This window comes from Lissotriton helveticus, chromosome 4_1, assembly GCF_964261635.1.
Source record: "Lissotriton helveticus chromosome 4_1, aLisHel1.1, whole genome shotgun sequence".
NCBI lineage: Eukaryota > Metazoa > Chordata > Amphibia > Caudata > Salamandridae > Lissotriton > Lissotriton helveticus.
Genome location: NC_136063.1, coordinates 15,857,828 through 15,869,894, shown reverse-complemented (window position 1 = coordinate 15,869,894; position 12,067 = coordinate 15,857,828). Strand labels below are relative to the sequence as shown.

The window sequence follows — 12,067 nt, the reverse complement described above, 5'->3', positions numbered from 1 at the left end:
CCTTGAGATACGCTTTGATTTGGTACTTGCAAGCCCCAAAGCCGAAGGACTTGTGTATTCACGAGAAATATCGTAACAGATAATCCTTTGAAGTTTGAAGCTAGACTAGTGAGCAAAGATGCCTGGTTTTAGCAGACTTGGAAACTTGTTTTGTCTTGGTTATAGTAAGGACTCCCGATTAGAGGATTCCTGTCCGGTTCCTCCGATTGGAACTCCAACGTATGAGCTCTATGTAAAGCACGGCGTAGGTCCTATCACATATAATGAAGTGTGGATAAAATACACCCGCAAGGATGGTGTTTTAAAATGGCCCCAATATGGTAGTTTCGACTCAGAAATATTAGATAACCTAGAGGTCAAATTATTTAAGAGAAAAGCCCGGCCGGCGATGTTTGACTCTTTCCGCTTATGGCGCAAAGAAGCCAAACAGAAAGAAATAAAATTAGCAAAAAAGAATAAAAGAGGTATGTCAATGGTGCAAGCTGCCGTTGAATACAGGGATAACGAGGAAGAGCAAGAAAGCGAACAAATACTTAGGAGCAAGAAACTAGCAGTAGATAAATGCTACCCGATGTTACCAAATAAGGGACAAGGTCAAGAGGAGGGATCCGAGAAAGATCCATTAATGTCCCACTTATTAAGCTCACCTCCTCCGTATGCGTTCGACGCTACTACAACGCCAAAGCGTTTTACTATACCGCGCCCCGGCGCACGTAACCCAGCTCTTGCACGAACGCCAGCTCCTCTTCAGCTGGTTTCTACTTCTCCGGCGCAGCCTTCTCAAGGGCCGCCGTCTTTGCTACCTACTCCATCTACTTCTACGACTTTGCCTACAGCTCCAGCTATTGTCTATGATACTACGTCTGCTACTACTTCAACTTCCTCTTCTATTGCCTCTACTTCTTCTTTGCCTCAGCCTGTTTTTTCTGATGCATTTGCCCCTCCGCAAGCTTCTCCTTCTATTAGACAAAGAGTGACAGGTACCGTCACTGGTCTGCTTTCACCTTTCTTCGGGTCGCCTAGAACGACCCCTAAAACAGAAGATAGACAGTTACGTAGTCAACTGCCTGATTACGAGGAAAGAAAAGTGCTGAATGAACTAGCACGCCAATGGATTACGGATACTGTTAGATATGATGTTCAGTCTGTTATGGAAGTTTTCCGTCAATGGAATGCACCCACTCAGAGATACGTATTGGAAGAAATGTGTGTATATCTGGGCGAAGATGTGAAGACAAATGATCCCAAATACACAATGAACGAACTATGGCGTACACGCTTTAAGTTCTAGGAAGGTATGATTATAGGTGCAGATGTTGAGAAAGCGATAGAGTTATTGCTCTCTTATAGGAGTAAGGGAAACTTCTCTAGATCATGTCACGAAGATGATGCACCAGGTGGGAAAAGAGCGAGACAGTACCCCATGAGAGAGGTTCCTCCGGTTTGGAGGGCAGGTGATGCGAATGCGAATCCACCGATTCTGCCTCATTTCCAGCGTGTATGGGTACATGTCCCCTGGAAAAGATCCGATGTCTTAGCACTCAAGCAGACACTGCCTGATCCTCGTAAAAACCTGACTGGGTATTATAAGGACTTATCGCAAACTGCAAGCTCATGTATAATGAATTTAGCGGATATAGACATGTTGTTTGGGAACGTTGTTCCACATCCTCTAAGGAGCAAAATACGTCATACGAACCATGACCAAGAACTAGGTGACTCATGGGCGAACATTGCCGCTATAGATGCTAGACAAATTGGTGGTTCTAAACCTGAGCCGTTAATAGCCGAACTTCCCGGTAGAATTATCGCGTACATGAAAACGATAATGCCTGAAGTACGCGTAAACTGGGCCAAGCTATCTGCGTGCAAACAGAAGAAAGATGAGAATGTGTCTGACTTTTTCACAAGATTTGAGGAGACTTTCACCGATCATAGTGGTCAGGATATGGCTACCGAGGGAGGTCAAAGATTGTTTGTAGACAAATTCGTACATAATTTAATACCTGAACTGTGTAATAAACTGAAAGATTCAGAGAGTGCTTGGGCTGTCTCTACGTCAGCTCAAATTTTAGCTACAGCCCAGTACTATGAAAATAGGCGCAAAGACGAGCTAGATAAAGTCGACAAAAAGACGAAAGATTTAAAAACTAAAGTTCTTCTCCAGCAAGCCTATCCGCCTCGTACGACTAGTCAGCCCAATTATCAACAACAACAGCAGTATTCGAGAAACGCGCAAGGAAACGAGTTTTCCCATCAGCGTATTGCTTATGGCCCGAATCAATGTGCGTATTGCAAAGAAGAGGGTCACTTTAAAGGTAATTGTCCGGCTCTTGCGCGACGTTTGAGCGGTGCTTCAGGTGTAAGGGGAAGAGGTGTTCAGCATGCCCCTAGAGGTAGGGGCCGTGGAAATTTCATGCAAAATACAACTTCTTTTCCACCTCAAAATTCGATGAACAGCTTTGACCAACAGAATAATGCGTCGACCAGGTCAGCTCAGTACTATGCTGACGACTATTACACCGAACACGAAAATGAGGGTAATGATTGCTAGGACAGCCATGGACAAAGAGAGGGAGTTGTTTCAGTTCCAGTAGATTAGAATGGACCTTATGTCAAGGTAATTACCTCAGGAGTGTCAGAGCCATTTCTGCTGGATACTGGTGCTACAAAAAGTTCTATCATGCACTCGAAACTTCCTAGCGCACCTTTGTCCGGCGAAATAAATGTTTCAGTAGGTTTCTCTGGCGCCCCTGTTAGAAACCCGATCTCTAGTCCTATATCTCTTTCTATTGGCCCTTGCGAATTAGAAGCACCCCTCATTCTTACAACAGGTTGCGGTGAGAATTTGTTAGGTTTGGATTTACTAAAGAGGTTGTATGCGACTTTGTACTGTTCTCCCTTGGGAGTACAGCTTACTTTAGGTAAGAAAGTCGTTTCTCCAATGTATGTGTCAAAGGAAAATATTGCAACTGAATTGTCATCACTTCCTGATATACTTTGGGCTAACGGTTCTAATGATGTAGGTCGTTTGGAGATAGCACCATATGTCATAACATTGAAAGCCAACGTTAGGTTGCCACGTATTCCCCAATACAAAATATCTAGCGAATGTGAAAAGGCGTTATTGACGATTGTTTATGACCTGATTGATAAAGACGTCATCGAAGAGACAACAGGAAATGTTTGTAACAGTCCAGTCTTACCGGTCTTAAAGCGTACCGATCCTTCACAGCCCCCTGTGTATAGGTTCGTGATCAACCTCAGAGAAGTGAACAAGATAGTTATCCCACATTTTCCAGTTGTCCACGACATTACTGCTTTATTGACGATGGTTCCAGCTTCAGCAAATTGGTTCTCGGTGATCGACCTGAAGAACGCTTTCTTCAGCATCCCGATTGCTGAGGAGAGTAGAGATATTTTCGGATTCAATTTAGGAGGACGAAGCTTCCGCTTCAAGTGCGCTCCTCAAGGCTACTGCGAAAGCCCATCAATATTCAGTCAGGCCCTGAAAACACAACTAGACACGATTATTCTACCGAATGGTTCAACTCTGATTCAGTACGTAGACGATCTGCTGATCACTGCAGACACTGAAGAAATTTGCAAACGAGCAAGGCTGTCATTATTGCATCACTTATGTAACATGAAGCACAAAGTCTCTCTTTCCAAACTACAATTTTGCCGACAAGAAGTAACCTACCTAGGTCACATCTTGTCGAAGGAGGGAAGGAGACTGACACCAGAAAGAATACAGGCAATTGCAGAACTAAGTGCCCCAAGGACACACAGAGAGGTTCGAGCCTTCTTGGGCATTACATCGTACTGTAGACAATGGATACCGAATTTCTCACTACTAGCTAAACCCTTGCTGGCACTACTCTGCAAAGACACGCCAAATCCTATGCCTTGGTCTGAGGATTGTCAAACGAGTTTCCACAAGTTGCGTGATGCATTATGTTCGGCCCCTGTGTTGGGAAACCCCAACTACAGTAAGCCTTTTACATTATATGTCCATGAGAAGGAAGGTTGTGCATTATCAGTTTTAACACAACATTTTGGGGACAGACAGCGCCCATGCGCGTATTTTTCGGCAACTCTAGACCCTGTGGCTAAAGCCCTACCAAGTTGTCTGAGGGCTACCGCCACAGCAGCTGTCTACATCCGACAATCCGCTGGATTAGTCATGAATAATACTCTGATCGTTATGGTTCCGCATGCAGTAGACATTTTACTAAACAGGACGAAGACACAACACCTTACTAGCGCTCGACTATCCAGTTACGAACTTACACTGCTAGCAAGTCACATCCACATAAAAAGGTGCGATACACTGAATCCCGCAACGTTATTACCCATTCCGACAGAAACAGACAAGATTGATAACCATGACTGCTATTTTAGGACAGAAGAAGAGACAAAAGGGAGAGTAGACTTACAGGACACTCCCCTTCCTGAATGCAACGATACTTTATGGGTTGATGGTTCATGTTTCAAGCTGCCGAATGGTGATACGACTGCAGCATATGCCGTAACGACGTTACACACCATTATAGAGACTGCGCGCATTTCCCATAATTCTGCACAAGCTGCAGAGCTAATTGCGCTTACCAGAGCATGTGTGTTAGCGAAAGGAAAGCGAGTGAATGTGTACACTGACAGCCAATACGCCTTTGGTGTGGCTTACAGTTTTGGGAGATTGTGGCGTGAACGTGGGTTTCTTACGTCACATGGTGCAAAAATACAACATGGTCAGTTAGTTAATGAGCTCCTCCAGTCACTGACCTTGCCACTACAAGTTGCCATTGTAAAATGCAGTGCACACAAAAAGATTCAGGATGATGTTGGCCGCGGGAATGCATTTGCAGACGAGGTTGCGAAAGAGACTGCAAGGAACACAATGAGTCGGATGTATGTTGTAGGTCCCGCTAGATGGATTACTGATGTGGGAATGTGTGAGGACACCATCGAAAGCGTGAAATCTATACAAGCCGAGGCAACTGAGAAAGAGGTGAATGAATGGAGAGAAAGTAAGGGTAGGTTAGATGCGAATGGTTGTTGGGTCGAATTGTCAGAACACCAGCGATGGCTATTACCTAACGCCTATGTACTTGCAGTAGTAACAATGGCTCATGGATTTGCACACATCAGTTCGAAAGGAATCTGTAAAGTATTGGCCCCAGTATGGCAAAATAGCAATATCCCGAAATATGCAGAGAATGTGGTCAGAAACTGTATGGTGTGTTTGAAGTACAATCCCGGTAGGGGAACCCCAACTCCAGCTGGTCATTTTGCGCCTCCAACGTATCCGTTCGAGGTTTTGCAGCACGATTTCATTCACATGGAGAGATGCAACAATCTGAAGTATGTGCTCGTTGTTGTTTGCGCTTTTTCCAGGTGGGTGGAAGCGTACCCCCTTAAGGACAATACTGCCTTGTCAACTGCCAAAGCCCTTGTCAAAGAGTTCTTCCCGAGATTTGGCATGCCTAGAATCGTCTGGAGTGATAATGGAAGTGAATTCGTAGGACGCGTGATGAAGAGAGTGTGTGAGTGTTTAGGCATACAACAAAAGTTTCACTCTGCGAATCACCCCCAATCAGCTGGATTAGTAGAGTGCTACAATGGCACTTTAAAGCTCAAATTAGCCAAGATCCAAGCCTGTACAGGTCTTACATGGCCTGACGCCTTGCCCCTAGCACTCTTGTCAACCAGAATGACAGTCCATTCCAGGTTAGGACTTAGCCCCCATGAGATAGTGTTTGGCCGCCCAGCCAACGTCTGGGGCGTGCCAAGGCCAAACAAACTCAGCAAAATAGAACACCCCGTACTGCTTGACTATTTGTGCGAATTGACAACTAAATTGCGTGTTTTACACCAACAGGTTCACAGTTCCTCTCCGCCAGCCTCTGACGATCCAGGTCACTCCATCACACCCGGCACGTGGGTCTTGGTGCGGAATTTCCAGCGCACAAACAACGGACAGCCGAGGTGGACCGGACCTTACCTGGTACTTCTTTCCACGAGATCAGCTGTTCGGGTGGAAGGCAAGAAGGACTGGGTGCACGGGACCCATTGTAAACGGGTCTCTCTGCCCCTTCCATACGACCGGTGGGTCAACGAAGACAGAATCCATACTTTGCTTCATCCCTTTCAGCGATGCACGCTTAAAAGAAACTGGTACCGAAAAGGAGAGTGATCATATTTTACAAGGACTTGTGCCACCGTCAATGCAGTTGGACACTTCAGAACCTAAGACATTGTTTGAAGACCACACAGTACCTGGGAAACAACAATACAATCTAAGGTCAAGACAAAGAGACTAATAAACAGCAAAGTAATGTGATTTCCCTTTCCCCAAGAACTATTTTTGATTTTTCAGCTCTCTCACTCTCAGGAAACTTGCTCATTTTTGATTTTCGAACCGCCATCCGGTTCTGCTGCTAGGGTCGCGGTTGAAGTCTGGGGAGTGCAGCTGGGGACGTTTAGGTCAACGGTTCTGGTTGGTCCAAGGGAGTTACCCCGGACTGAACAGAGCGCACTCCCTGGCAGAACCAACCTACCACCGCGGGCAGCAACTAGAGGATGGAGTTTCCTAGGGTAAAGAGACCTACCAGATTCGCAAACTTTGAAAGACAATTATGCACTATACTGGCCAAAAGAAGGTTTTTGATAACATGTATTTTAATGTTGTGTAGCATAACGATGTTTTTGACTGGTTATACTCTATTCGTATTCCAAGTTACTTTTTCAAATGACACCCGGCCACCGCCTCCTCCTACTATCTCTCCACACTACTTTCACCCTCTACCTGAACACGAGTCTGCCAGAAGACTCGAATTTGTAAATAACTCATGTATTCAACTTCTACACCAACACCAGTCCATAATGAACACATCGAACTGTTGGATATGTGGACTCATGCCACACACGACTGATAAGGGTATCCCATACTTCATCCTGCCATTCAGTTATTATGGTTCTCTGTGGGCTTTCCAGACCATGTTCCTATTCGCCCTAGAACCATACCCGACCCGTTCTACTGAGAGTGCTTCCAGTAACAAGGCACTAGTAGCAGGGATAAGAAATATGAGTAGAGAGTTCGACACATATCTAACGATTCCCAAGATGAACTCACTCCGTACACTCGTTGGAACGTAACTAAATATGGGGTTTACCTGAGTAAGAGCCAGACAGCAAAGAAATCCCGCCCAGTTTGGATAGTACCCAACCGAGGTCACTTATGTTTACAAGGTATCGGCAGGGATCCCAAAGCACAATTAGGAAAGAGTATATGCGCGGAAACATATGTGTTCGCTTCCCGAACTTCCCCTATATTATTAGCAGCCAAAGGCACGTATTTCGTCTGCCATGACCAAGCCTACACATGGTTGCCCCCTGACTTCTCAGGTACATGCTTTATCTAATTTCTGCTGCCTCCCACCTACACGGCCAGAGCAGATTACCATCGGACAAGGACAGCTAGAGGTGTCGTGAGTAAAGACGATACCGCGGGTCAGGAATTCGCTGACTTCGCAAAGGGTTTTCTGCCATTTTGGGGGCCTATGGTGAACAGCAGGAATATTCGCCAGTTATCGAGGATAGTTGAATCGGCCGTGATTACAACGGCCGGAGCCCTTGGAAATTTGACGACCGAACTTCAGTCGGATCGACTTATGACCCTTCAGAACCGAGTTGCCCTAGATATCATACTTGCCAATCGTGGTGGTGTGTGTAGAGTGATCCAATCCAGTTGTTGCATTTTCATCCCTGATAACGCACCGACAGTGTACCAGGCCATCTCTAAGCTACACGAGATATCTGGTTCCCTTCACGTAGAAAAAGGGGACTGGTCCTTACTAGGGTGGTTCTGGGAACTGATCGCTACCTGGGGATGGAAAACACTGATCTTCATTGGGATGATCTTAGCACTTCTGTTTATGTTCTGCCTGTGTGTACAGTGCGCTGCTGCACTATGTGGCCTCTGTGCTACCTCATGTGTACGGAAGCCTGTGTCAAGGGACGAACTGAGCAACAGAATGATGCTACAGCAGCATCTCCACGAATTCCTTCATACAGATTTAGACTCGGATTAACATGAATTATTGCCTTATATGAGGGCAAAAGGAGGTCTGTGGTTCTGAAATTCTGGACCCTACTGTTGTCCCGGTATCAAGGTCCGATATCCGTGTCCCGAAACCTCAACGTACCATGACGAATTTGGTGTTGACGAACCGATAATGATTAGGACATCATTCCTATGCATTTGCGTCCTGATCGAGGTTTACTAACACCCCTGAATCGTAGTTTCCGTCCCGACCCCTCAAACTCCATTTTGTAAACGGTATCCATCTTGTGTCTTGCCCTCATGATAAGTCAATTAAAGGTCGAGCTTGATCTAAAAAGGACACGTCCACCTTCCCTGACTCCCCCCTGACCTGTCCCAACTGACTCCCTTGCCTCCAGCCAAACCTGTTTGGGCAGCTCCTCGCCCAGTGGCCAAACACGATAGCATCAATGCACAACATACTACAAACCATTCACCGCATACAGATCATGTTTTCTACACACATACACACCTGTCCACGCTCCACGTTTATGGCCAGTTTTATGACTAGGAGGTGCCTTCTTTTATTGGGGTTTCACTGATATCTGATGGGAGTTCCGTGCCTGGCTAGGTAATCTATCACGAATTGGACATCTAAAATACGGGCTTGCCTACATGACTTCGCTCTTTTGTATTATTGTAGAAATATGTGTATAGCCATATCGTAAACTCAAGAATTCTTGCTTGCAGCTATTATTTTTGTATATAAGGAGAAGGCTGGTTCTGTAAAAACGAACAGTCTCCTGAGAACACATGACCCGTGCTTGTCGTGCTTCTAGGACACCTGTTACTTGGTAGCTGCCAATAAAACTTGATCTCTGACTGCGACTAGAAGACTCCGAGTTTCTGTGGTCCGAAACAAGGGGGAACTCAGAGGTATTCGGGTGTTATCCCCTGGCACCACCGGGTTCTTAAAAACCTGGCACCTCAGTGGTAGCGAGGTGGCCTAACTCCGGGACAGAAACTACTCCCTCCCACGCAAAGGGAGTGCAAAAAATCCAACCTAACAAAGGAAACGACCCGGAAGGGTCAAGAGACAATAACAAGGACGTTTGCCAGGACTTAACAGGCAAAATATGCAAAGTATATATATATGTTTCCTTGTATTCCTAATAAACTGCGGCCAATAAATGACCACCACAAGATGAGCGTGTACGTTGGTTTTCTTGGCATGAGAAGGAATACTATATGAGAGAAGGTATTGTACAAGTGGGAGTGGGGCAGAGTGCGGGGGTTATGACCTCATCTAATGAAGGCTCGTCCTTCTGCCAAATGCCATCTCTTACTTTCTGCACATTGCAACCCAACATAAATTGATCTCTAATTCTTTACGCCAGGAGGGCTCCAAATTTGCAGGATGAATCTAATTTTCTAAGAGCAGTGATATAATTGTCTACTGATTCGCCTTCATTTTGATTACGTCTTCCAAAATGGTTGTGCTCAAGAATAGTGCTAACTTTCGGTAGATAATGTCTATCCAATTTCAAAATACGTATTTCGCACTCATTAAGTGTGGAATCATAAATGTCTGGTAAATGGTCAAAGAACTCTTGGCCTTCAGACGCAGTGCATCTCTCAGCGCTAAGGTTTTGTCCCACAAACTTTGGCATATCATTCGGATGGATTGGTGTCACTATATCGCGGATTATTACAACGCATTCCGTTACATCGGAATTTTTACAACGCAGGATCTATTACATCGGATGCCATTACAACGCATGGCATTACATCGCAGATGCTATTACAACGCATGGCATTACATCGTAAGTATAGGTAAGTATACTTTTTAAAAAAAATGTAATTAATTTAATTTAATTAATTTAATTAATTTAATTTAATTATAATACATTTTAAAATAGTAGTTAATTTAATTTAATAAATTTAAATCTATTTATTTAATTTAATTTTAATAAAAATTGTAATTAATTTTAATTAATTAATATAATGAAATTATTTTAATTTAAATATGTTTAAAATTGTAATGAAATTAAATTAATTAAAATAATTTTTTTTAATTTAATTAATTTAATTAAAAATGTAATTAATATAATATAATTAATTTAATTTAATAAATATATTTTAATTAATTTATAAATGGTAACTATAATTTATTTAGCCCTAATCACAAACCCAACCCTTAACCCTAAAAACACCCCTGTACCCCAAACCCTACCCTGAAACCTAAAAACACCCCTGTACCCCAAAACCCAAACCCTACCCTGAAACCTAAAAACACCCCTGTACCTCAAAACCCAAACCCTACCCTGAAACCTAAAAACACCCCTGTACCCCAAAACCCAAACCCTACCCTGAAACCTAAAAACACCCCTGTACCTCAAAACCCAAACCCTACCCTGAAACCTAAAAACACCCCTTTACCCCAAAACCCAAACCCTACCCTGAAACCTAAAAACACCCCTGTACCCCAAAACCCAAACCCTACCCTGAAACCTAAAAAAACCCCTGTACCCCAAAACCCAAACCCTACCCTGAAACCTAAAAACACCCCTGTACCTCAAAACCCAAACCCTACCCTGAAACCTAAAAACACCCCTGTACCCCAAAACCCAAACCCTACCCTGAAACCTAAAAACACCCCTGTACCTCAAAACCCAAACCCTACCCTGAAACCTAAAAACACCCCTGTACCCCAAAACCCAAACCCTACCCTGAAACCTAAAAACACCCCTGTACCCCAAAACCCAAACCTAGCCCTGAAACATAAAAACACCCCTGTACCCCAAAACCCAAACCCTGCCCTAAAACCAAAAAATACCCAAACACCCCAAAACATATACCTCAGTACACCAAAACATATACTCCTATACTCATACTTATTAAAAAAATTACTTAAATTAATAAATTTAATTTATAATATTTAAAAACATAAATAAATATTTTTATTTATTTTTATTTATAATTAATAATAATTAAATCAATTATATAATATTAAATAAAATAAAAAAAATGTATATACTTACCAATACTTACGATGTAATGGTATGCGTTGTAATAGCATATGCGATGTAATGCCATGCGTTGTAATGGCATCCGATGTAATGGATCCTGCGTTGTAATAGCTGCGTTGTAACAGCATTACGACGTAAAAGTTGCGTTGTAAGTGTGCATCACCCATTCGGATACCTTCTTCCACATTTGTCATTTGATAGGCGGACCTCCAGGGTTAGAAAGAAAGAATGTAGGAGTGGCTACATTCTGCATGGTTGAAGCTCAAAATTACAAATGGATTTCCCAAACGAAAATAATATATAAAAATTCAAAAACTAAACCATGTGAGAATTATCAGTTTGGAAAAACTAGATAAACTTGTAAGGATTCTCCATATGCGTTTCTAGAATAACTGTAGAAATTAAAGTACACAAATTTTAAAGTAGAGCATTTCTGGAAATTATCACCTTCCAAAAGCACTGTAAACAACAATGGAATTATTATCTTGGTAAAAGTTATTCATCAAAACTTCATAAAATAAATTCCTAGAAGGAAGGAAGAGGTTAACATAACCACAGTAGAACCATTTGGAAATATGTCGAATATAAAAAGATAGAACCACTAGAGCAAACCCAGTAGATGGCGCTGTTGTAAAAGGTTCCGTTTATAAGTCGAGGCTTAAAGTACTTTGAATCAGTTGTAAAATGTGAAAGTCTTACTTGGTGATAAAAATAAGTTAATGTCGGCGGTTCACAGAGCCCGGTCGAAGGATTCCATGAAACACTAAGATGGCTGTCAGTGTGACGTAGGCACGTCGAGGCGTCATTAATCATCTACGGAAGCCCTCGCTGTCCAAACTTTCAGCTCCCGTGCGTCACACCGAGTCCAGGGATCCTAACCGCCGCGTGACGAGAGCGGCCGCGTGGTAAGTTTTGAATGATGACGATTTTTGAACGGCCACAAGATGGTTTGAGATTTGAAACGGTTGTTATAAGTGAAGCTCCGCCTTCATGT

At 43.3% G+C, this 12,067-nt stretch overlaps 1 protein-coding gene across 2 annotated transcripts in view; it reads right to left on the bottom strand.

Moving 5' to 3' along the window:
- LOC144828284 (uncharacterized) overlaps positions 1–11,866 on the bottom strand; it is a 210,623-nt gene extending 198,757 nt beyond the window's left edge. Inside the window, exon 1 of one of the 2 annotated variants that reach the window (XM_078686365.1) lies at positions 11,773–11,866. The gene's annotated coding sequence lies outside the window, so the exon portion shown is untranslated. The remainder of the gene's footprint in view (positions 1–11,772) is intronic. The other variant, XM_078686366.1, reaches the window with a different exon arrangement.
- Positions 11,867–12,067: the final 201 nt, after the last annotated feature.